Source organism: Ixodes scapularis, unplaced genomic scaffold (assembly GCF_016920785.2).
Source record: "Ixodes scapularis isolate PalLabHiFi unplaced genomic scaffold, ASM1692078v2 ptg000460l_1___fragment_1__unscaffolded, whole genome shotgun sequence".
In the NCBI taxonomy this organism is placed as follows: Eukaryota; Metazoa; Arthropoda; class Arachnida; order Ixodida; family Ixodidae; genus Ixodes; species Ixodes scapularis.
The window spans coordinates 1,885,536-1,912,522 of record NW_024609981.1 but is presented as its reverse complement, the minus strand read 5'-3'; the positions used below and the strand labels follow the sequence as shown (position 1 = coordinate 1,912,522).

The 26,987-nt window shown below is 46.8% G+C and overlaps 1 pseudogene; it reads right to left on the bottom strand.

The window, feature by feature from the left end:
• Positions 1–26,987, bottom strand: part of LOC121834070 — a 65,703-nt pseudogene that overhangs the window by 13,652 nt on the left and 25,064 nt on the right.

The following is a 26,987-nucleotide window of genomic DNA, read 5'->3' as shown; positions in this document are numbered from 1 at the left end:
CTGCCGCAAGTGCTCGAGAGTAGGACATTCGCAGAAAATGTGTCCAAACACAAGGGTGCCGAAGAACACGAATGCTCTGAAATGTTCTGACGAAGACACTGAGCATGACGTGTACCATTTTATAAATACGACTCAATCGTGTTACGAAGTGAGTGTTCAAGTTGAAGGGAAACCCTTAATCATGCAAATTGACACAGGGGCGGCAGTCACAATTGTTCATGAGAGCGTGTACGGCTCTGTTTTTCCACATGTAAAATGTCACTTCGCACGTACACTGGAGAACATCTGCAGCTCAAAGGACAGTGTGATGTCGCTGTTGTGTACAAGGGTCAAAGTATGACGTTGCCCGTAGTAATTGTCAAAGACAATGGAAGGAGGCTTCCAGTGCTGCTTGGACGGAACTGGCTCCAGCGTTTAAGGCTGGACTGGCATGAGATTGGCCAAGTCACAACGGAAGATAGGGCTCAGTCACTGCAAAGGAAATACCCTTCCGTGTTCTCAAAAACACTGGGCACCATACAGAAGTTCGAAGCGACGATCTTGCTGAAGTCTGGTTCGGTCCCTGTGTTTAGCCGTGCTAGATCTGTTCCCTTTGCTTTGCGAGAGCAGGTAGAAACCCAGCTGCGCAGCATGGTAGAAACGGGCATGCTTCGACAAGTAGCGCGCAGTGACTGGGCAACACCACTTGTCGTTGTCCCAAAAAAGGACGGTAGTCTCAGACTCTGTGGAGACTAAAAGGTAACGATAAACCCTGTTTTGAAAACCGATCACTATCCGCTGCCCAGGCCGGAGGACCTGTATTCTGTCCTCGCAGGAGGCAAGGTTTTTTGCGTACTTGACCTCTCTGCGGCGTATCAGCAGGTGCCATTCACTCCAGAGCCCAGACCATTTTTGACAGTTAACACGAGCTTGGGTCTTTTTGAATTCCAACGCCTTCCCTACGGTGTGGCTAGTGCACCCGCAATATTTCAGTCTATGATGGATGAGGTGCTAAAAGGCATTCCGCACGTCGGATGCTACATTGACGATGTAATCGTGGCAGGATCTGACATGGCAGACTGCCAAAAGACTCTCGAACGTGTCTTGGGAAGGTTGCGTGAGTACAACATCACGCTCAACGCGGACAAGTGCCGTTTCTTCCAAGAATCCGTGACGTATCTGGGTCACACGGTGACCGCAGACGGGATTTACCCTACAGAGGCCAAGAAAAGAGCGATCTTGGCAGCACATGAGCCCACCACCGTCACAGAATTGAAGGCATATCTGGGCATGTTGAACTTCTATTCGAAGTTTTTACAGAATGGTTCAACAGTCGCAGAGCCGCTTTATCGGCTTTTGAAGAAGGATCAGAAATGGTCATGGACGAAGGAATGCAGCGAGGCGTTTGCTAATACGAAAAAGTGGCTGACTAGCAGCCAGTTGCTGACATTCTATGACGTCGATAAGCCGATCGGAATGCTCTGTGACGCGTCCTCGTATGGCGTAGGAGCAGTTATCTTTCACGAGACTGCTGACGGCGAAGAGAGGCCTATCGCGTTTGCCTCGAGAACGTTAACGCCAGCCGAGAAAAAGTATGCTCAGTGCGAGCGCGAAGCTTTGGCGTTAATATTTGGTCTCAAAAAGTTTCATCGCTATCTTTTTGGCAGAGAGTTCACAATGTACACTGATCATTAGCCGCTACTAGGCATTTTAGGCCAGGAAAGGCCTGTACCGACACTGGCCGCCGCACGAATGCAGCGTTGGGCCATGGTGCTGGCAGCTTATAAATATCGGCTGAAGTATCGCCGAGGGAAAAACATGGAAGTGGCTGATGCTCTGTCGAGATTGCCTCAGGCGGTGCCCGCTGAGGAAGAACCTGTTGAGTGCCTCTCAGTGTTTCAGTGCCTCCCATTGAACGTAGAGGAGATTGCAAAGTTTTCAAAACGAAGCATTACATTGTCCCGTGTTGCTGAGTTTACTCTAAATGGTTGGCCAAGACCGCACGCGCAAGAACTTGGGCCTTATTACGTGCGCCGCGACGAGCTTTCACTCGAACAAGGTTGTGTAACATGGGGTGTCCGTGTAGTGATCCCGGAACAGCTAAGGGACCGCGTGCTGAACTTGCTGCATGAGGAGCGTCCAGGCGCCAGCCGCATGAAGGTGCTGGCACGAAGTTTTGTATGGTGGCCTGGAATTGATGCGGCTATCGAGCATCACGTACAGAAATGCCAAATCTGCCAAGCAGTTCAGCCCGCCGCCCGTCCAGTACCACTGCATCCCTGGAGCTACCCTGCCCGGTGCTGGTCGCGTGTGCACGTGGATTTCGCTTTAAAGGGTGCCCATGTGTTTCTGGTGCTCATCGATTCATTTTCGAAATGGATCGAGGTTTGGGTGATGTCTTCTACATCCACCAGTAAAACATTGGAAAAACTTCGAGGAGCCTTTTCTGCTTACGGTTTGCCCGAGGTACTAGTGAGCGACAACGGTCCGCAGTTCACGTCAGCTGAGTTTGCTGACTTCATGAACGCCAACGGCGTGAAACACATTCGCACCCCGCCTTACCACGCAGCCTCTAACGGTGCCGCAGAGTGCACGGTTCAAACTGTGAAACGAGCATTGCTCAAGCAGGTGCTCGAAGGCGAAGCAACCGGTCGGCAGTGTTCTCTTCAGGAAAATGTTGACAGTTTTCTGATCTGTTATCGCAACACACCAAACAGCGTGACTGGAAAAACGCCCGCCGAACTATTCCTAAGGCGCCAGCCACGCACAAAACTTTCCCTGCTTAAACCCGACTTTGCCGGCGCCATGCAACGCAAGCAAGAACATGTGAAGGAACAACGCGATGTGTCGCGAAGTGCTGAACGTGTGTTCAACGTGGGCGACCGTGTTTTTGTGAAAACAGTGCGCGGTGAGTGTGTCTCCTGGGAAGAAGGAATCGTGTGTCAGGTTTTCAGTGCTGCGACCTACGTTGTGAAAGTGCTCAACCAGCTTCGCTTCACGGTCGCTGACCACCTGCGTCCTCGACATGCGGAACCCATCGTGAGACCGGGCCGTACGACTGTGGATGACGATCCATCGATACCGCCACCCACGAGCTTTCCAGCCCAGGTGCCGTCAGCACCACCCAGTGCGAAGGCACCGACGCTAGCGGCGCCACCTCCAGACGCGGCTGGTACGACGCCGACGCCTGACGCAACAGCACCAGCGCCACCCGCAGACCCCGCCCGGGAAGGACCGGCGACACCTACTGCAGCAACGCCGGTTCCGTCTACGAAAGCGGAGAAGCAACCCCTTCGACGAACTTCTCGCGCATGCAAGCCGCCTGACTGTTTCAAACCCGAGGACTTTAGGAAATGAACATTTTTTGCGTGAGGGGGAAGGAAATGTTGTAGCGTGCGGATTGAGTTATCGCGACTGAGTCATCGCGGAAGCGCCGCCCGGCTCGTGACGTCATGTCTGTGATAAAAACGCTGCGCTCAGGAAAAAAGCACTTCTTGTTCGCCAGCACGCCATGGTCTACAGTCACTTCAATTACGACTTCCTACGCTCTGGATTAGAGCAGCACTGTCGTACAGACCATGTCGGTTCTAGAGAATATCTCTTTGGAGACGACGTCGTGCGACAAAGCCCCTATAACGAAGACAAGTTAGCTCGATCAATTAGAGTGAAGGTTTGTTGTCGCTTTGCCCAATTGGAGATCATATGCTACTCAATATTTTGCCATCGCAAGTTAGTTCAAGATACTTCAAGGAGTTAAGGAAAATTTAAAAGAAACAAAAGATGAAGGTCTTTTTTAAACAACGACGTTCACTTTTTTTGCTTTTAGATTACGTTTCTGCATTGATAGCAAAACTACATGGACGGCTCAGCAAATCTTTATATATTCATAAGCTGCATTTGAAGACGCACATTTAGATATAGTTTGCAATGCTTTGCATAAATTATTTTTGTTGATAAACAAATTGTGAATGTGTTACTAAAGCGGTTTTTTTTGTGTGTGTTTGGTCATTAGCTTTCCCATTTAAATATAATAGTAAAAATTTAATATTCCGTTTGCATGTTTTACACTGTGTATAAAATCAACGAAAAATAATTAACTACGTGTCTGCTTTTGTGTGACAATGGCGGCTGTGCAAATTAAAATAGCGAAATCTCGACATCGTTTGCGCCTCGAACTTCTTAATTTTATCTCTGGGAAAAATTTAGCTGCAGCATTCACATATAGCTGAAGGTTCCTCCCAAGAACATGGCTTTTACATATATTTCTTACTGAATTATAAAAAAAAAATATGACCCGGAAAATCATTGTACGATCTGACCTTTTAGTTCATTGACGCCTTAAGCAATTTACGTTTATGATCACACACGAAGTCTAGAGATTACCTGCGGAAAAGGCTCCTGTATAAAATGTAATGATTTTTTGGTCTTTAAAAAAAATAAACTCCTCCCCTAGAAAAAGATTGTTTTTATGGGACGAGAGTAGAACGCGTGTGGTCATAATGTGAGCTTTCCCCGAAAAACAGAACTTTTTTTGCGAAATATTTCCATCTCGACACACACATGATTCTTAGTCAAGGGTACTTCTGGTATTTCGGCATGTCAACCGGAATAATCGCACGCGCATGTCACAAAACAACCACCCAGAAATAGCGAGAGAAAAAAAAAAAAAATTCGGGTAGTAATTACGTTGCGAGACCTATTTTCGTGTAAGAAGCTATTTCAAAACGTGCCCCTGTTTCGTCCCGTCGTCCCGAATTTAAAGTATGAAACAGAAGCACGTCGTTATTCGCTCTTCCTCGCGTGAGTTGAAACATGGCGGCGCAAGTGTGCAGGGAGTCCTTGGTCACTTCAGGTCCTGCACTAGACTTTGGGTTTTCTAGTATTTGTAGGATGAAATTTACAAGTTGTCTTCGTAGAAGGGTCGCTTATGGCGCTGTAAAACGTAATACACTCTGATGATGAACGAATGAAGCGCAAAAGAATTAATAAATATTCTCGGTCCGGAAGTGCGCAAGGGTTACGCGAGAGATCGCGCCACTGAGTTTGTTGACAAACAAAAAAGGGGGGAGAATACTCAAAGTGACTCTTGCGACCTAAATATAGCGCTAAAATGATTTTGCTTTCGGGGAAAGTTTGTTTTGTGGCGTACGTATTCAGCCGTATGTATTCGAGTAACAGAGGCGCACTGCTTACGAACAAAGCCCGTGAGTCCGCATTTCCGCAAAGCACTCGAGTAGCCAATCACCGCGACTGACAGACTAATGCCAGCGACTTACGGGACAGAGATAACGTCACGTGAAAATGCCATCTGAGCAGATCGTTTTGTTCCGGAGTCTGGACCCCGTTATGCGACTACATTGTTTCGCTATTTTTTTTTTCTTTATGCTGAACTGCGATGGTTGGTGGTATGCGTTTTTCTTATGATTGTAGACGCGAGAACCTTGTCCATGAGGGGTGCGCTTCTTATCCGAGCGTCTGTTTGCGTTATATGTTTCTGCTCATATATGCAATCATTCTTGTATCTTTTGCATTTTGCATTATTTGTTATATACCTATCAATATTGGTGTTATCGGGAAGATGCCGATCACTACGTTCTTTTTTGAAGCTTTTTGTTTATTGCATTTTTTTTTGTTTATTTATGTACCTATGTGAACTGTAAGGAACGAGTGTCTCGTCAGGACTCTTAGCCTTTTACACTAGCCCCTCCTTCGTACCCTATCCGAAAAGCCAAACCAACTAAAAAACGAATAGTCATATAAATATAAAATACGGTATCTAGGCACTTTAAACACTATCTATGGGCACTTAAATGTCTCTTTAACATGTTTTCTACCTCACTTCTAGAGTCGTTGGGCTTCAACCAGTAAAGAAAAAAAACTCTCAAAACGTCTCAAAACAAAACTCTCCTTCCAACCAGGAGGGACTGTTGTCCCTCCTGGTTGGAAGTGAGTTCAAGCACCACCCGGACTACCAGCACTGGAACAGAATGAAGAAGGCCTGTTTCGACCGTCTTTGGTATGTGAAACGTAGGATTGTTTTGGACAGTATCAAGTGTGGTTCTAGGCGCGAGGAGAGCGGGAAGTCTTGGGTCTACAATAATGGTGGTTGTATGCCTCAGACGTCGTTTGTTAACCCGTACAGTGAACTTATTTCGTCAAAATCAGAAGAAATTTTGGGGAGAGGACCGAAATGTTGTTTAAACATAAAGCCATCAAAGCTGGATGTTTTTTCGTGCATGCAGACTATTGCCAGGAAGGTTAACCCTGATGAGCGAGTAGCGTTTATAGATGGTGCTGTTAGTAAAATGGAGAAAGTGATGGGAAACGGGTATCCAATTGACAAGAAAAGTTTTCGTGAAATCAGTGGGGTCAAAAAAGACTTAAAAGCGAGGTCAGTGAAGTTACTGCAAACGGACAAATCTGGGAAATTCGCCATCCTTCCCGGGTCTGTCTTTCGAATGAAAACGGACGAAACGATGAATTCACTTTTCTATGAATGGAATGGAAACCTTGCTAAGCTAAGGGCAAAGATCGGTTCGGTTCTTAAGGAGGACGATTTGGAAGGTGTGGCAAAGAGTCTGATAGGTCCAATGCGGTCAACGCTAAGTGTAAAATTTTTCTTAAAGGATCATAAACCGGAAATGCCTCTTCGGGCGGTGATTAACGAATGTGGCACGTCGCAGAAATCAGTTTCAAAGTTTCTACAGAACGGTCTAAAGTTTACTCATGTAGAGAAGTCATTGTCCCTCAGGAATTCGAACGAGTTAATCAGTATATTGGAGGTCAACCACGGGAGAGAATGTTCAGTTTTATCGATGGACATTAAGGACCTCTATTATTCTCTGGAGAAAAATAGATTGATGACAAGGGTGAAGGATGCGCTAGAATCGAATCTCGTTCAGTTTCAATCCCAAACAGGCATTTCGCTAGACAGTTTTCTTGTCATTCTTGATTATTATCTTCAATATACGGTTGTGGAGTATGAGGGAAAAAAGTTTGTACAGAAGGAAGGCGTGTGCATTGGGTCCTCGGTGGCACCGGCTTTATCGGAGGTGTATCTGAACTCGTTGGACTCTGTTTTGGTTTCGGAGAGGACATGTGTTTTGTGAGGCGTTATGTGGATGATATTTTTGTGTGCACCTTCCGGGATGACCTGTTGAACGGTTTAGAGCATTTGATAAGATCAGCAGTCCCTGAACTACGCTTCACCGTAGAGAAACCGGAGAATGGAATATTACAATTCCTGGATCTGCGGATTCACACTGATAAAGGTCTCTGCTGGGAGTACGGCAAAGAAAACCCGAAACCTGTTCTGTCAAAAAGTAGCTGCCATTCGAAAACGGTGAAAGCGGGAGTGGTAAAGTGTTTGATAAGAAATGCTCTAGACCGATCATGCATACATTTTATCACAAATTCGGTGGAAGGTCAAGGGAAGAGACTAAGAGGGGCAGGGTATGAAGAAGAGTTCATCAGAAGGAATTTAGATGTACACACCAAGGAGAAAAAGGAAAGAGATGACACGTCGAAAAGATGGATGGCTGTGATCCCGTATTTTCATGGAATTTCACATTACCTGAAGGCGTGTGCTAAGCAGTTTGGAGTTGAAACAGTTTTTAGTTCTGATTTCAGGTTAGATAGATTAACTCCTTTTGAAACTGAAATGCAAGAGTGCAGGAAAGGTCACCGTGAAAAATCGATCTCGTGCAGAAACAGTGTAGTGTATGAAATTCCGATGGCGTGTGGCTTTTCTTATGTAGGGCAAACTTCGAGGTGTGTTAATGACAGACTAACAGAACATAAAAGAAATGTAAGGATTAACGCTACTAATTCTGAAATAGTTAAGCACATAAATGAATGTAACAATTGCACTGCTTTGTGGTCTGAGACGGAAATAATACATAAAGAAGTGAATGACAGTAAGAGACTGGTAAGGGAAACCATTCGGATTAAATCAATCGGTAATTGTATAAGTCAGGCTTCATTGCAGTTGGGAAACAATGCTAAAGCATTTTTAGGACTCTAAACAAGTTTCTTTTTTTTCTTTTTTTTAAGGGTGAAGTGGTTTTGCGCTTTTTAGAGTGAGGCCTTCTGTATCTGTCTGTTCTGGTTGTCGTTCCGGTTTGGAGATATTCTTCCCAGTTCTCTTTGTGTTCGCGGACATCGTTGGTCTTTGTACTCAAGTTTTGGGTCTTGTTGGTTCGTGGGTGTAGTGTCAGTGACACACAGAGAGAAAAGAGAAGGAAAGGAAAAATGAAAAGTTTTTCTTTCCGGACAAGTGGATGGTTTGCCCCTGTTCGTAGTATTGCTTGAGGGGGCGTCCCTTTGCATTGTTGTCTTTGATTTTTTTTTTTCTGGTGTGTTGTGTCTTTGAAAGGGGCGTGTTGAGTGTTTGGGTGACCTTGTGGTTGTGAGTATAGGCTCCTTGCATTGACGTCACATCGCACACATTTGCACACCAAGTAAAAGGAGGAGAGGGAAGCTGCTTTTGTAAGAATTTTGAGTGACCAGTTAATCTTCTATAATCTTCTGGGAGGAGAATAGCGACGCCTGTGCAAATCCGGAAGGCACAAAGGAGGGTCCTGATAAGAGGGGAGCTCCTTCTTCCCCTCTTCTCTGGAGGGTATCGGAAATGACGTCATGTGCAAGGAGCCTATATAAGGATGTGGGACTAAATAAATCTTTTAGCTGCGTTTGAGACGTTCTCTTCTTCACTTGTCTCTGTCCCTTCTACTTTTAAGTTTCTGTTTCTACCCCAGTCTCGGGTTAAGTTCCATCATCTCAAAACGTTTCTTTTTTTAATTTCTTTTGTTTAAAGTTGGGGCAACTGGAACACGGCCGGGGAACTTACCGTCATCCATGGCCACGAACACGTTGGCAAGCGAAGTTACGCCGGCCTGGGGAATGTCGTACGTGAGCCTGTCCTGGAATCCCTCCCGGAGCTTGGCCATCGGGAAGACGTCCTTGATGTACGTCTTCAGGTTGCCCAGGTTCTTCTCCCAGGCGCCGTCTCGCCGCTGCATCTTAATGTCCAGCGTGTATCCGGCTCCGTACCTGTTCTTCAGGTGCTGGGTCGAGCCGAGGCACCTGCACGGGTTGCACACTGTTCGTGCTCTCGTGTCGTACTAGACGGCTCAACCTAGGTTCGCAAACTTGCATTGCGTTGCCTCCTTCTAATTAAAACAGAAATCCAGCTGCACCTCCAGTTACTTAAATGCAATACAAATATTTTCAACGGATGCAATTAGAGCAAGTTGAGAAACAGGATATTGCTGAGTGACGCGCAGACAAAAACTGCAAGGCCGCGTCGGTGACTCTAATGGTACGTTTACACTTGCTGATCCGCCAGCGAATCCGCCCAGCTTTTGCCGCTGGGGCGAAACGCTGGGCGGAAAACGCGGCGGCGAGGCGTATAGGTCCGGGATCTATTTCTGCTGCCGAACGAGGCGTTTCGCTGACCGGAAGTGGCATTCTTGCGCAGCGCGACGCTGCCTACGTCATGAGTAGGCGTTCTTCCGGGAGCTGCAACGTCCGGGATTGGCCAGGAGAGAGAGTCGAGGTGGGAATTCTCGCTCCTCCTCGTCAAATTCCACGCGATGTTACGAGAACAGCTGCCGGCGCCGCCACCGCCGCCGCCGCTCGAAGGAAATAGATGTAAACGCAACCCGCTCGTCACCGCCGCCGCCGGGAGCGGATCCGCTCCCGCGGCAGCGGATTTCTTCTCAGGTGTAAAAGTACCATAAGGCAAAGTGCCGGCCTGCGGATCCCCAGGTGACGGGTTCGAATCCCGGCAGAGGTGCCCGCAATTCGCCGGAGGCTTATTGCAAAGAAGGAGCCGTGTAACCTAGCTTTCAGTTTCATGTCAAACTACCTCCGGTGCTCTAAATTAATCCTCAGTCCCCTGCTGGAACGTTCCAGATACCCGTCATTAGATCGACCCGTAAAACCCCAGTAATTAATAAAAACTGAAAAAAAAGCAGACCGCGAATTTGTTTCTTTACTACGTGAAGAAAGCGGACCTGACATAACACATCTACGTAATTTCACCTCATTAAACTTCCCATCCCCCATCACCGTCAGGTAAAATGATGCTACACAAGCTAGGTTAATTTGTATCATTCTACTACTACTACCACAATACTGGATACACGCGTATCTTAAACAGCAGTTAAGTGTGGCCGAGGTCAGACTTAACTGTGGTTCAGGATGCCCGTGGAGCTAGAGTTTAAGACGTTAAATACACCAGTCGGAGACGCGATCCAGCTGCAGCGCCTGGACAGTCTCGACCTACCGTAGCCAACCTACGCATACACCTACCTGAGTGCACCTCGGACCATGATGCCCACTTTGGTGCAGAGGGCGTCCGCTTCCTCCATGGAGTGCGTGGTGAGCAGTGCCCCCACGGTCGCCCCCCTGGGGGAACGTCGAGCATATGGTGTCCCACAGGAAGCGTTTGGACTGGGGTCCATGCCTGTCGACGGCTCGTCCAGAAGCACGACGCGTGGCTTGCACAGCATGCTGATGGCGTAGCTCAGCTGCGATTAGGCAAACCTCTCTCATCAAAGGCAACGAGTGGTGCACCATTGTGTGTCTCGTGAAAAACTGGTCTTTGCGATGTGCATTCTTCGTATGAAGCACTCGCGACAACTTCGTGCGTGTGTGGAGTGAGCGTCTGCAGCGCTCTTCCGCTGGAACGGGTGCAAACGCAGCAGAAAAACACAACAAAAAAGTGGCAGCAGGAAAAAAAAAAACTTCTTTGAAAACGAAGATTAGATCAAGGCACAATATTTTGCTTCACAAACAGCCAACCCGCTGAATGCCCGCTGAAAAGCAGGTGCACGCATTTTACAGCGAAGCTGTACATCACTCGTTGGTCGGGTTTCTTCGTGTCCGTTGACAGAACTGTAGTCGACTGTTAAAATAGTCGACAGAAAAAAATCGCTTGCGTGTTATCACAGTTCTTATGCGCATTATATCTTATCATGTTGTTTTGACACTTGGGGATAAGCGCGTAGCGTTCCCCGCCTGCGTTTTGCGGTAAAGATTGCTTTTTCGTAAGTTGCCGCGGCAAGGGCGGAGTATGAAGTAAGGAGTGATGTCACTAGTCCCGCTAACAACGCGAAGCGCGTAGCGCTCCCCGCATGCGTTTCGCGGTAAAGATTTAGGTTTCATAACCTGCTGCGGCAGCGTACAAAGTCTTTCATATATAAAAGAAAAAAGTTTTGATACAATGCGTTTACTTTTCTTTCGTCAATCATTTGGTACAGATCCTTTGGTGTTTACAAATATGAACTGCCGCTTGCGTCTTAAGCGACTTCCGGTCACGCCGTTTGTGCAAGCCTGTTGAGCTTGCTATTCTACCGGTCCATAAATGATACACGTACATCAATGACCGCGTAGCATCAATGCTTCACGAACAACAAAGTTTGAGATTTGACGAGGGCATTCGGCTGCACAATTTTACATCCTGGAGGAGCCAAGTTGGTTTACAAGAATACTCGAAACGTTTAACTTATCTCGCACTCTTTCGTTCTTTTGGCGTTCACCTGGAGAATTAGTGGTTAAACGTGTCATCCACTTTTCAAGCAGCGGTGATAAGGGGGCCTTCGTTCATTCTTTTTATAAACCGGAAGTTCTCTGGGACGTCAAAGACTAGAGCAATACCTGGTGAAGTTTACTATAGAAAACGTGACTACAGTGCAGTGGGCAATCGTTGCCGGAGATACTCCAGCTTCGCTGTCCAACCATCTTCATAGCGTAGATTTTTAATATCAGTTTTAGAGTGGATCGCGTCTTTTCATTTCTGTAATATTTTGGCAGAGCTCGTATCTTGTCTCCCAAAGTTGATATCAGTCATTTACTTTGGTTTGAATTTTGACCTAAGTTTTCCTTTCTTTAAAGGTGGACACTATATTTTGTTTTATATTATGTGTAATTTAAAACCGAAGCTACAAGCACGAGCGTGTAACCATTTGATGTTACCCTGAACGACGCTAGCACTGCAGAAGCGCGCGTGCTTGGCAGGGACGCTAAAAGCAGACTTGTACGCAATCCGTTACAAGTAACGAAATTACTTGTAATCCCTTACATTTATCAGTAATTTAGCAACGGAATAATTGCATATTTTCTAGAGTAATTTTGAAGTAATTCCCTTACATTTTTGACGTAACGAATTCCTTGTTATCCGTTATATTTTTTTTTCAGCTCCAGCCCCCCCCCCCCCCTTCCCATTCTAAATAAAGATTTTTTTTTTTTTCATTTTTGTAAAGTCGAGTGCAGTGACACTGTCACGCGAATCGACCAGCGCAAAGATAGGCTTGACACTCCTCAGTTCCGCAAAGCCTTTTTTTGCAACACCAAGCCCCTGAATCTATCTTTCTTTTAGACCCTAACATCAATGTCAAAAAATCCAAATGAACAATTCTTCAAAAAAAAAAAAAAGAAAAAAGAAAGGGGGGGGGGGGGTCAAGCTATTTCCGCTTCTTTTTTTTTTAGTCCTTTTGTTTTTTCTTTGCGATCGAAGACGGGGAGAGGAGGACACCAAGTGATTGTGCGCCTCTTCGAGAAGCTCGAGGGGACAAGTGCACTGAAAAGAATTAACAATGTCCTTCTCGGTTATAGTGACTACGACCATGTACAGCTGCAACGGAAAAAGAGTAGCACAAGTGACCGACGACCGGAGCGGCAAAATCGCAACACGCGGCGCTACTGTTCCCGAGCGCGCCGATAGCGAGAGTGCCAGTCACGTTCCATGTCTCATTGCGGGGGGGTGGCCGGCAAAAAACCGCCCATCCTAAAGCCCTCATTTTAACAGCTATCTTATCTCTCAATTTTCTGCCGGCCACCCCCGCGTTGAGACATGGAACGTGACTGGCACTCTCGCTATCGGCGCGCTCGGGAACAGTAGCACCGCGTGTCGCGATTTTGCCGCTCCGGTCGTCGGTCACTTGTGCTACTCTTTTTCCGTTGCAGCTGTACATAATGTCACAACACGAGACAACGCTCCGTGTACCCTACCCTTTTTGTGAGTCAGCTTTTTGCGAGCACTTAGAAAATGGCAATAGTCTTCCTTTCTTCTTCTTCCTGTTTTGCCCCAGCAGGACGCATCTTATCTCAAGCAGATATTTTTACAAATAAAACATAATGGTGGCTGACCTAGACTTGATATTCTTAGGGTGCCTTCATCCCTAGATAGTCTGGGCTTGAGGATAGAGTGAAATTCGCGAGTGGGGCCATAGCGCGGTTTACTTAGTACTCTACCCTTTGCTGCCCGTGGCATCAGTGGACGTCTATCTGGAGAACACCGGAGTAAACTGCAGTCGGTTCGTGCTCCGTGCGTTTTTGAACGGCACCAAGGTGCACACGGCAAACGTGCGTTTACATTTCCTTGTTTTAACCGACGTTCTAATTAATTGTTGTTATGAGTGTTCTTCTTTTTCTTTTATTACTTATATTTATATACTGGAAACTTTTTTTTATTCACCAACGTCTCAAGTGAGGCTCGAACTGTTCAGAACCAAAGGAAGAAGAATATCGAGACAAACCTTATTTATTATTTAATTATCACCTTACTGTTACAACTATGTTTTGCTATTGATGACTTCCACAGCTTCGCGATTTAGACAATAGAGAATTTTAGTAGATCGGTCCGATAACAATATCCGATACTTCGCCGCCGTCTTTGCGTATGCATCATATCGTTATCGGGTACCGTTATCGCGGGTAATGGAGGTATCGGAAGGATCTACTAAATCTCTCGAATAGCAGGCAACGGCTGCAACGACGAAGCTTTGCTCTACATTCGAGGTAGATAGTACTTCCCTTGCTTCGCTAAAAAAGCTCAATGCAGAGCATGAAGCATTCGTGAGGAACAATAAGGCACTCCCATCCAGTGCTTCAGCTCAAATGGTGTTCAGCGTAGCAGTCGACATATTGAGTAAGAAATAACACGAAATGTCTGACGAGACTTTCGAGAGCCAGCTGTTGCACAAAATACTCAACGTCATTAAATGGAACAGGTGGCAACAATAAGAACTTTAATAGCCCTCTTCCCTTTGTTCCTTACTTGTGGACAATAACGTTAAAAGTAACGCCACGAAAGTAACGGATTACTTTTTGGGGTAACTGTCAGTTACTTTCATGGGAAGGTAATTGTAATTGTAATAAATTACAATTTAGCCTTGAGTAATTGTAAATGTAATTCCTTACTATTTTTCAGTAACGTCTACAAGTCTGGCTAAAAGTATGCAGCTTACTCTTGTAAATTCTGTTGTGCTCGCAGCGGAGGTCAAACGAAGCATAGGATCGGTGGATATGCGTTGCACTTTATTGAAATATAATTCAAATTGATTTCCTCGTACTGGTTCGGTATGAAGACGAAGACGTAAACCAAGATGCAGATGCCCTTTGTTGTGTACGCTTAATCTTTCTGCTGGGGGGTGCAGAGGTACGAACTAGTGCACACCGTATCACAATGGTAAGCAAGGGGAGACAATTCCTCTATACCCCTTGCGCAATTAAGTTTGGTTCGACAGGTGGCGCCATCTTATGCGGGATTTTTGCAACTCTGAGACGGCCCGCGGCCGCAATCATTGGAGCCGATCTCGAGCTCGAACGTCCGAATGCCTTGCCGAACTCTGACGCAGACCTCGTGTCCAATCGATCGGTGCTTAGGCTTTCCCAAAGTTACCCATTTTGGCCACCAGACGCGCTGACTAGCAGCTGACCAAAGCGCATCCTGTTCACTGCCATAAGTTTTTTGCTCAGGGAGTAAGCACCACGTAACAATGTCATCTTCAGTTAACTCTAGGGCAAAAAAGCGGGGCCCAAGCATATAGCAATGACATCCACGATTCTCAACCGTAGAGTCGGAGACGAACGGACGATACGGGGACAAACGCATACGTCTCCGGTTTAAATCATGTGTAACATTAACCAGCTCGCCTGCTTAAAACTTGTGTCTTCAATGCAGCAATGACATGGCAAAGAAACATTCGTTTCGATTATGACTTTTCGTTCTAGAAAAGCATACGAATTAGTGTCATTATTTAGGTGTTTCTGAAGTCAGATAGGTATTCATTTTACGGCTTTGTCTTAATGAAGCCAAAACCTTGCATAGTGCTCCTGTTTGTAATCCGCCGCAAGAGCGATGCGCCCTACATAGTTGTAGCGCGTCGGAACTTAAGGCATAAAGAAAGATATTAATGTCCATAACAAGTACAGGGTGAGGTTTGGTAGAAACACAAGTTTCTTCCTGGCATTATGTCTCCTTAAAAATTCGCAGCTCGATCATAGTTGAACACGAACCTTCCGCTTCGTTCCGCCGGAGAGTTGTTTCGCTTGCTTTGCAGCGTGCTCTTGAATGTTCAGCTTCTCCATTAACCTGAAACAAGCAAGGAAACACAGCTTAATTAGTGTTTACTTTTAAACCAAACGTTCAATTCACTTTCGTATGTTTATGCCTTAGTATATGAAGTTGTCATACCGAAATCAAAAGCAGGATAGGGTCACATCTGGATAGCAACAACTTGTTGTTCCCTAATCGGCAGGGTTGTTGTAAGAATCTTTCGTGTATTACCCAACTGTTTGAACTTAATGCTGATATGCATACTAATCTGCATTCTTTCAAACAAACAAGCACAGTCTTCAAAGACTTTTAAGAATCCATTGGCCGGGTCCCCCCCCCTCCCCCCGCCCCAATAACAGATTAATATACAAACTCACATATCGAAACGTTAACAGTAACATTGTCTCCTGGACTCAAGCATACCTGTCACATCGTGCTCAATATGTGATCGTCGATAATGCACTACCCTTCCTCAGTATTTCGCCTTCGACGTCCCTCATGGTCATGTTCTAGGGCCGCTACACTTAAAAAAAAAAGCCAGTGCTTCTACTTTCCCGCGCAACACTCGGAGAGCCAATCACCTCAACATATGGAGGCAGCTCAGCGATTGACGATGCCGAAACTATGTTTGGACCACGGATGGGCAAAATACATGTAAATATGTATCAAAGTACAAATACAAAATACTTTGTCAAAGCGTATTTAGTTACAAATCTAATTACATTTCCAAAAAAGCATTTAAATACAAGATACAAATACAACCAAATGTATTTGGTCTCCTCCAAATACTTTTCCAAATACATTCCTCAAAATTTGCGTCAGCGACTGCAGGGCACCTGCAACGGGTTTCTGGGTATCTCATTTTAATTTTGCATCGCACACTCGGGAGTTAGTGTGCGAGGCTCTAGTAACGTAATAGAAATATAATTTTAAAACATGTAATCAGCTTGGACGTAATAGGTGAAAAAAGTACAGAGCTTCAAGCAGCTTTTTTTGTCGATTACATTTCGGTATAGAACAACGAAGAACCGAGACGACCAAGACGCGCAGCACTAGCTAGAGAATTTTTTATTGTTGCAACTCGCACCAGTTATGAAAATCTGGACGACCCGCGCATTTAGAATGTTCCAGGCAAAAGTATGGATGAAAATCAGGCTGGAAAGCATCACAAGTTGCCACAGGCACTCATTTAGCCAGTCTGCCTGTGAACGTCGATTTTGTCACTATTCTTGCCCTGGACTAGCACCGTAATCACAAAGTCACTAAACGCTTGTGCTTGATTGAGACACTACATTCGGTTTTTTATTGTTGCAACTCGCACCAGTTATGAAAATCTGGACGACCCGCGCATTTAGAATGTTCCAGGCAAAAGTATGGATGAAAATCAGGCTGGAAAGCATCACAAGTTGCCACAGGCACTCATTTAGCCAGTCTGCCTGTGAACGTCGATTTTGTCACTATTCTTGCCCTGGACTAGCACCGTAATCACAAAGTCACTAAACGCTTGTGCTTGATTGAGACACTACATTCGGTGCAGAACGTAGTTTTCTTCCTCCTCTGGACAGTGACAATAAATTTGAGGGATGTATTTTCGTCCACAAAATTGTATTGAATTACAAGTGTATTTGAAATAGCCACGTTTTAGTATATAAATACACACATCAAATACATTATCCAATTTGTAATTAAATACAAATGCAAAATACACAAAGTATTTGAGATACGTATTTCAAATACTTGTATTTGAAATACTGCCCATCCCTGGTTTGGATCCAAAAAAGTTAAAGCCGTTTACAACTCCCTGTAACACCAAATTAGAGCGCAGCTCGAGGAGGAGGGAAGGGTACTCAGGGCCACGTGACCTCGGGGGGGGGGGGTCACGTAAACTGGGGTGTGGTCACATGACATTTGGGGTCACTCGACCCCCCCTGAGGTCGCATGACCCCCCGGAGGTCACTTCACTCCCAAGGTCACGTGGGGGTCACGTGACCTCGGGGGGGTCAAGCGACCTCGGGGGGGGGGGGGGGTCACGCGACCCCTCCCCCGAGGTCACGTGACCCCCCCGAGGCCACTTGACCCCCAAGGTCAGGTGGCCCCCTCCCCACCCTATTGAAAATATTTCTAAAGGGCCCGTCAGCCTTGAAGGATTATGGGACCTCACAGGCCTTCAAAACCCTTCAAAAATACCCTTCAGAAAAACCCTTCAGGGATACCCCATAGAAAAACCCTTTAGCCCCACAGCCCTTCAACCCGTACGACCCTTTAGCCCATCAACCCTCTAGACGCCCAAATGACTGTGAACCATAGACAACAATGCAGATCAAAACATTATTGAAAATTTATTGCAGACATTTAGTTTTACATGCATATTATAACTCAAAAATAGGATAAAGAGCAACGCTTGCTCAAACCCGGCGCAAGGAGCTGTAGACGAGAGATCAAATCAAACAGGGACAACTGACTTCTTGATCACAAAGAAAAAGATCTTTCAAAGTACTCACAATGCCGCTGGGTATATTCCTGATGTACCGTAGTTCAGCTAATAAAACCGAGCAGGTGCACCCCACAGACACATACACAGTCTCAGTAAGCATGTTTAGCGAAAACCACGACGTCGCAAGCAGCACCCGCCGCCGTCGAGAAATCCCGAGCACAGTCACGGTTTTGTCCATGATGACGTCGCGCCGGCGTCTTCGGCGTATATTTCGCTTGCTGGATGCTTCTGCAGTTGAACGGACGAAGAGCCGCAAGGAACAAGTCCGAACAGCGGCCGTCATCCACCGTCTCAGGACCCACAGTGGCATAATCCCGGTGCGCAGGCACAACATGTGGTGGGACGCTGACCCCCACTGCCAGGCTTTGCAGCGAGTAAGTCGACACCGGCCACCATCTCCTTGAATGCGCCGAACACGATGGCGCTCGAGCGGTGCTGAAGGCAGCCAACGCCGAACTGGGGATCACCTGCAGAACCGAGGAAGAAACTGCACTGATCAAAACAGACCAAGGGGCGAGCCCTCAAAGCCATGCATGCTCACCTTCCTGGAGGAAATTGGTCCGCTCCGATAATCCGCGGCGGCTCTTGGGCTAACCGGAACCGCCCACGAGCAGAAAGAAAATGGCTACACTGGCGGCTGGCCTCCCCCGCTTGCACACACCACCCTCTCCCGCCGACCGCTGGCCTGGCTGCCTTGCACCCTCTCCCCATCGCCGGGCGGAGAGAAACGCAGTGTGGATTCTTTTTTGGGGACCGTCCCCCGTCGAGGAGCCGGTTCCCCGAACGAGCCGCTCCCGCGTGCATCCCTGTTCCTGGAAAACGCGCACTGCTCTCGGCTTTTTTTTAATTTTTTTTCTTTTATTTATGGTTCCACGGATTTCGCCTCGAGCGGGCAAGATTGCGTTCGCCTCAAAACGCCGCTCGGTCAATACCACTCGGCCAGCGGCTCGTCAATTCTCCACATGGTGCGGTCGCCCTCGGTGGCCTCCTTGGCGACCGAACACCCGGGCAGTGACAGACGGGTCCAGGAGCCCACTCGTATTTGATAGAAGAGCAGTAATAAAATCTGACCGTACATACATACGATCGAAATTTTCCAAATACTTATTTTTGTTTTCTCGTAGCGTACAATGAGCAACTATGTTCTAATTCTGCGAAATGTGTTTTCGCCACCTAAGCCTTTGCCCACAGACATCTGAAGAAGCCTGAAGGTTTTTCCGACCCTATTAGAAAAGTTCTTGACAGGCTTTCAGACGTTTCAAGGCACTGTAAAGGGGACTTCAGACATGTCAGGAGAGCTTCTGACGGGGCCAACGAACCCACCAGGAAATATCGGTGCACCTTTCAAACATCTCAGAAATTCCTGAAGTCCCGTCAGAGCGATTTTCAATAGGGCAAGGTCACGTGGGAGGTCACGTGACCTCGGGGGGTCACGTGAGACATCGGGGGGTCACGTGACCTCGGCGGGGGGTCACGTGACCCCCCAGAGAAATTTTTCCGCTAGATTTAATGGGGAAATTTTTCGGTTAAATTTAGCGGGGAAATTTTTCCGCTGATTTAGCGGGGAAATTTTTCCGCTGATTTAGCGGGGAAATTTCAGAGCGCAGCTCTTAGGCGCCCGTTTCCGGCTTGAGCGGTGTCGCCGTCGCCGTCTCCGTTGGCGTCGCCGTCGCCGTCGGCGTGACTAAGGTCACCCTAAGGTCACGTGACCCACAAGGTCACCCCAAGGTCACGTGACCCCTCCCAAGGTCACGTGACCGTCCCAAAGTCACGTGACCCCGAGGTCACGTGGCCCCTTCCAAGGTCACCTCAAGGCCACGTGACCCCCGAGGTGACCCCCACGTGACCCCCAGGTCACGTGACCCCTTGAGGTCACGTGGCCCCCCTCCCCGAAGTCACGTGCCCCCCCCCCCCCCCGAGGTCAGGTTACCCCCCGGAGCACATTAAAGAATAAGGGGAGGAGAAGAAGGGGGAGGAGGGGTCTACCCTCCCCTCAGTACCCTTCCCTCCTCCTCCTCAAGAGCTGCGCTCCAATTCGGCGTTACAGGGAGTTGTAAACGGCTTTCTCTTACAACAATCTAACAAAACATTCGGATATTTAAGAAGGCATATTTTTCCTGCGAATTCCTTTGTTAAATATTTTAGCTTATATTACTCTAGTCAGAACTAAGCTGGAGTATACAGAACCCATTATTTTAAAACCAACACATTTCAATGCTCACTCCTCCATTATGCATATTAGATGGTAATAGCCTGCCCTCAAGCTTGGTAACTGGCAGTATTTACAAATGTTTTTCGCGCAATGTTTCTAAAATGTTTGAATAATGTTTACATAATGTTTCTTGACATTTTTTTTCGTTTTTGCAGTGTTTTTTTTTATTATGGGTATTGTAGAATATCGAATTTCACGCCCTCTATTGTAATGCCTTTCTCAAAAAAAAGATTAAGGCGAAAAAATTAAATTAAATGAAACAAAATAAACTTGGGTACGTTACTGCTAACAACTTTCACGACACTTTTGCAACATGCACTTCAGGCCAACAAGATCTCTTCTCTTGGCATAAGTAAATGCTCGCCTTGAACATAAAAAAGGTAACAACGGATTCATTCTTGGTAGCCATTAAGATTGACCTCAAAGCATCTTAAGCAACTGGCAACAAAGAACATGTCGGTGAGCAGGTGAAATTTTTGAAAATTTCTCGGCTGCCAGGGAGTGACGGACCGGCTCCAAGTACACACCTTTTTTGGTGGACCATTGCGACAATTTTTTTGCCGCACTCTATCACTTTGAGCAGTTCGGTTCAATCAGGTGACCTTTGTTAAAACTTTCTAGTTTCCACCATGAGACTTAAATTTCCCCTGAATCTTGGACACGAAAAAGCGTTTGGGAACAAGCCGGTGCGGCCGAAAAACCTCGTAAGGCCCTCAAAAAACTTCTTTACGCGAAGCAGATCAGCCATGCTGGTTGCAGTGGACAGATCATACTTGTGGCCTCTGCGGCCTTAGCTCCGTGCTTACCACGCAGTGGCGGGGCCGATCTCTTGGGACTTGATTCCCCTGAGAGTACCGAAGAGATGCAGGTGCTCCTGAAGGGTGAGGTTGTTCCAGAGGGCGTCGTGTTGGGGGCAATAGCCCAGCATCTTGAACGCCTGGCACATGTTGGACGTGATCTCGAAACCGCCCACGGCCACCTGGGATACAAAGGGGAGCAAGAAAATGGAAGTAATTTGCCAGAATAACGTGAGAGTTCTAGGAATAAATGTAACCCCTGGAGCATTATTTGGTCATCAGCCATTATAATATGCCATACTGCTCATTGGAAAGGCCTCCACACACACTAAAAAGTCTGATGCTCAGCTACCTCACCACAGAGCGTATGAAGGGTCAATCTATCTTATAACAATTATGCTATTCGTATGTATAGACAGCCGGAAGTTAATTAGCCTCAGTGGGCGTCTGGTGTCACAGCTGCAGATGAGAGATGAAGCCAGCGTGGTACGACCGCGTCGGGTGTCTTTAACGTGCACGACGCAGTAGTGATTCACGACCGCACGCCGGTACGATGCTCATCCGGATTGAAACGGGCGGGGGTGGGGAGTCGCAGCGACAGCTCCGACACGTCACGGCGAAGTTGTTGGGCACTGGTGTCGCGTTCGCGCACCGTGGGGTCTTGACGGCGAAGCCTCTAGGCTTCGTTTTAACGGGCATGCACCTCACTGTTCTCCCTGCGGCGAACGGCGAGACGCGTGAGCGAGTCTTTCAGCGTCTCACAACAAGCACGACGGTAGCACACGGCGACGCCAACACACACGCGTCTGCCGCTTGGCACCGTGTACTCCCGTCAAGGTTCAGCGCGTTCGCCGCTTGGGGCGGCTCAAGGACCCACTAACGACGCCGTAATGCGCAAGTCTTGTCTTCTACGTGGTATCGGAAGGGTGGACACGGCTGAACACTAGTCAATGGGTGGCGGCTTGCGCCACCAAGACGAGGCTTTTAAACTCAACAATTAACTCCGATTAAATCCGGAATAAATTAGGAAAGGTAAAGAAATTTTCTGACGTCACACTAACTGTGGCCAACTAGCGGGTGCTACTCGAGACCTACACGCAAATGGAAAAGCTCTCTGCCTTTTTACTGCGATGTGTCCGCGGAACCGCAGCACGTCAGCCGAATCCACGTCGCCTATTGGGTAAGAGCCTACCTCACCAGCACCGCGATCATAAACAATAAAGAGCCGGCGGATGTTTCCTAAAAGTTTCGTTAAATATTATTCAGATCCACATTTTGTAACATAATTAGAGATGTGATGAAAATTGACGAATTTGATAATCTATCGCGTGGTAAACGAGGCAAGAAAAAGACCCTACTGTGCCTGCGCAGGCAACCGACGAGCGTCGTCCGCTAAACGGGTTTGCTCCAGGCCGCGCTTTCTTCGCAAGGAAGACTTTTGTTTTCTGGCTGTTCAAGTAGTGTTTACATTGTTTGTGATCGAACGTTCGTTGGCTAGCCGAAAGGCTGCAGTGTACCGAAGTGCCCGAATTACAGTTTCTGCAGTCCGGTGGTTAAAAAGAAACAGTTGCAGTTTCACCGCTTGCCACTCGATGAACCACGTCGAAGCACTTGGTGCAGGTTCATCGGTTTGAGGGACCCCGGGTCTACGGTCATTCGTGTATGCTCGGAAAAGTTTAACGCCGAGCGTGATTACAGCCACATTCGCATGTTCTCCGCGAATGCGGGCAGGTTCCAAAAGGCCTCCGCCTGAAACCCGATACGATTCCGACGCTTCGGCATCTCCCCCGAACAGGAGAGAGTCGCCAAGCGTCAAAGGACCACGGTGACTCACACCGCGAGCATCAAACAAATTTCACCATGTGGAGAATAACAAGTGCTTTAAGTGTAGACAACTCCATTGACAGTACAATATGCATGCGCTAAATTACTGTCGAGCCATTGCGGACCCGCAACCCCGAATCAGGCATACCGGCGTATGGGACTAGTCCCATGCTGTCGCTGTAGCGCAACATATCTAATTGAATTTCGCTCAGCTGCGATGTGTCCATAGCTATCACGGCGATGAGAGGCGCCAATTCCGAAAATACGTCGGTGACATCAGCGCCATCAGCGTAGTAAAAGCTACCGGCGCACCCCCAACTCGCCGCCGCTAACGCTCCCATTTTCCTACTGCCGAAACAACTTCCGGTTCCTGTGCCAGAGTACCGTCACAACCGTCAAAATTACGCCGCAGCTTGTTTTGCGGTCAGTTGGAGAGAAAGAAAAAGTCGATATTTCATTAAGTTTTTTGCGTAGAAGTTAATGAACCGAGACGAAAACGGATGCCTGTTCGGCATTCAGTGAACATTGAAGGTTTAATGTAAAAGTTATCTGGGCAAAAGTAGAAAGGTAATTTTATGGCCCCAGCTGTGGCGTAGCTCCGTGGTAACGCGCCCGCTTCACGTGCGGCGGACCCAGGATAAAATCCCGAGAACACCGCGGCGGGCCATTTTTTTCGAGCATTTGGCGATATAGACGACGGACACCCTACGCCCTACTATGGCAACTACAAGGTGTCAAGAAAGGAAATTTACACGGTCTTTTTTACCGCAAAAATAAACTAGGCATCGCCGAACGCTCATTCTCCGCCCATAGGTAGAGCTAGAGGTTACAATCAGATGCCAAAGTTTCAGCCCGATCCGATAACTTAAACAAAAGTTAAAAGTGATTTTCTGAAAATTTTAATGGGAAAATGGTGGCCAAATGAGTTTTCAAACACATGGGGCTCTATGGCACCAGAAACCGAAAACGAGCAAATATGGGCTCCATTTTCTCAGTGAAATTTTCAGAAAATCACATAACTTTTGATTAAGTTATCGGATCGGGCTGAAACTTTGGCATCTGGTTGTGACCTCTAGCTCTACCTTTGGGCGGAGAATGAGCGTTCGGCGATGCCTAGTTCATTTTTGCGGTAAAAAAAAACCTGTAATATTTTTTTTCTTTTTTTTTTTGTGACACCCTGTATTTGAACTACAGCGACAACGGACGTCATTTCGAGTGATTTGAAGACCCGAGAGTAACTATCGCTGTAATACAGTATGCATTAAAGATATGATTGGCACGACGAAGTGAAAGTCATGGCCATTAGGCCTGCACAGTTCGCAATTTTAGTGGCACTTTTGTTTTAGTGCCTGTCATTTTTTTATCCTCTGTAGATTGCAGTGATTGGCCCTCTGCTCGCTTTGAAAAGAGGGAGAGTTTGTTTTAACGGGAACTGTTTACTGATTCAAAGGTTATTAAAACTAAAAAACTTCACAATAATGGTCAATATTACCTCTAAATACTTAATATGTAAGGATAAGAAAACGGAGTACTTTCACAGACAACCACACTATCATTTAGCAACGACGAATGTTTATTTCCGGACACTAAAAATTTGCGCGTTGACCAGAACGGGCGACGGCTGAATGAAAGGAGGTTACGAACGGGAGCGCTAATAAGGATTCAGTCACCGTATCGGTGATTGCCCACGTTTATGATTTTTCTGGCTCTGGCTCTGGCCTGAAAAATTCTATAGCACGTCTTTTCAGGGTTCACGATGCATATGAGACGTTCTGTTTTGCTTTTTCGATGACGAATGTTTCAATGATTTCCCATCCGAATCACTGAGGATATGTTTGTTCCCAGGACCTTGGTACAGTCAAATTTTGGTACGCACCCAATACACTTCTTCGCATGAGCAGCGATGAAATGTGTACGATGGTCGGCTTTTGATGTTGCCTCGTTTTGATGCACTCGTAGACAGTCTTTTATGCAACGGCCAGTTTGGCCAATGCATTCAGCTCCGTACTTGAGGAGCATCAAGAACACCTTCTCAGTCGCACATTCTCTGAAGTGGGTGTGGTGTTTATGATCAAAGAACGGCTTGGCCTCCTTCCGGTTGACTCTATGAAAGAATGTGGTTGTCTGTGAAAGCCCTCCGTGTTTTATTCTTTCTAAATTAAGTATTCATAATCAGAACACGCTCGCCTTAACCAGTCCGCCTCTAAAGATCACAAGCACGTCCGATCACGGCTGTTTCTGATGCACATCTGTTATTAACTTATCCAATTGATCAAGCAGTTCAACTGAAAATTTGCTGTACGCCATCGGAAGCCACCGATCCACTTGACCATGAGCCTTCGATGACCTCAAGCTTTGGAGCTCATTTTTAATTTCCGCGAATTGTAATAAAAACGCCTAAATTTAGAAATCACACGGCATGCAATTTTAGGGTGTACCTGTATATAAAATAAGAAGGATACAACTAAAAGGTATTCGCAATTTTCACGATCTATAGAGGGCGCACTGAAGCCTATAAAAATACTGCTGTCATCTGAGTGGCCGACGTTGGACAGCTGCACGCGGTTAGGTTAATGACGGGTCAGTAATTCTGCTTTGACTAGATACGAGCGAGTTTAGACCATACATTATTTGTGTATGTCAGAAAACCAAGAAACTAGACAGCGATATTTTCACACCGCAGAATCATCGTAAGTTGCGAATGGAAGTGCGTGTCCTCGCCATTCACGGAAGTCCAGTAGGTACGTAATCTTTCGGCTTATAATACCAACACTGTATTACAACGCAAATCAGTGTCGTAAGAGTAAGTACTACAGGGTCAACCTGCACCGTCTCACCCTCCCGCTGGAAGGGCTCTCCTCCCCGACGATGACCTTCATGGTGGTCGTCTTGCCAGCCCCGTTGGGCCCCAGCAGGCCGAAGATGTCTCCCGTGTCGATGGCTAGAGACAGGTTGTGGATGGCCACCTTCACGCTGTGCCGGGGCCGGCACTGGCTCCCTCCTTCGTACACCTTGCGCAGCTCGTGCACGTACACCACGGGGGGCTGCGTTCGTCGTTCATAAGCGTTCGCAGACTCTTCCAGCGACAGCCACTGAGGAACAACCTCTCCCGTACTCGGCACGTCAGATTAAGGCACGCCGGACGTCGTAATTCAATGTAACCAATGAATAAATTAAGTTCCCTTTACTTTGTAAATGCCTTCTTCCAAGAGGAGCACCTATACAAAAAAAAAAAAAGTAACGCCAGATAGTTTTCGCCTCGGTACATAGACATCGCATGTATCCTATTACATGAGCCGAACGATAACGCCCCAAAACGTTAATTGAAAACCCATATCATTGTACAAATCTTTATTAAATCTTTATTGTTGACCTGGAACATAAAAAAATGACTTAACATTCGTCGGTACGCCTCCAAAATAAAATAATGTTTTGTACACCCCAGGTGAGAAGGACATATTTCACTTCCAACCGATTCACCCAGGCATGTAAGTGTCGACATGGTAGAGCTTTGATTGGGCAGAATACGTCAAGAGCTCTGCGGTTAGTCAACCTCCTGAATACTAAAGTTGGCATTCAGGTGCCCAAAGGGACCGAAGTGTAATGGTGGCATGAGCAAATATAAATATTATTTGTAGCACATAGATTCGGCGGTACGTTGCACCACCTAGGCTAGCTACTTACAATTACTCTGCTTCACCGTGCTATCAGGCGGCAAGCGATTTATTTTTATTTCACGCTTCGCCATGATTTCTGGTTACCGCGCAACTACGCTGCTTCGAATTTGCTCTCGTTGAGCGCTGCTTTTGGTTTTGCGAATGGTTTACCACTCCTCCGTGTTGTGCGGTAGACGAAGGAATTGTGGCTCGAGGAACAGCAAAGGTAAGACGTAAAGTGCGCGAAGTAACTGAATATCGGTTGTCTCCGTTTAACATCGCAGTGCCGAAGATGAGGAGTCTGAATGACTGCTTTCGAGACGCAAGTTTCCTTACCTAAGGGGGGAAGCCGGCTTCGGAAATAAATACAGTTCGCGGAAAGCTCGTGTTACGCTTTTATTTGCGACGGAGGAACTTTGCTCCCCTGTTTTCAGGACGAAAGTTTCTCCCTTTCTGAAGGAACATATATGTGTCAAGAGCTTTCCTCTCTTCTGGAGAGGACTATAGTCACCCTTTTTTCTAAAAGTTCCTTTTCCATGAGCTCGAAATTTTGCGAAATACTGTCTGCGGAGGCTAATGTTGTATTCGCTTTTGCGTGCACTTGTTTTGGTCACTCACTTTACAACTCTGTCCTTTATCAGTCATGCACTCTAACATTTTGTTAGGCTGCCGCATATCATCG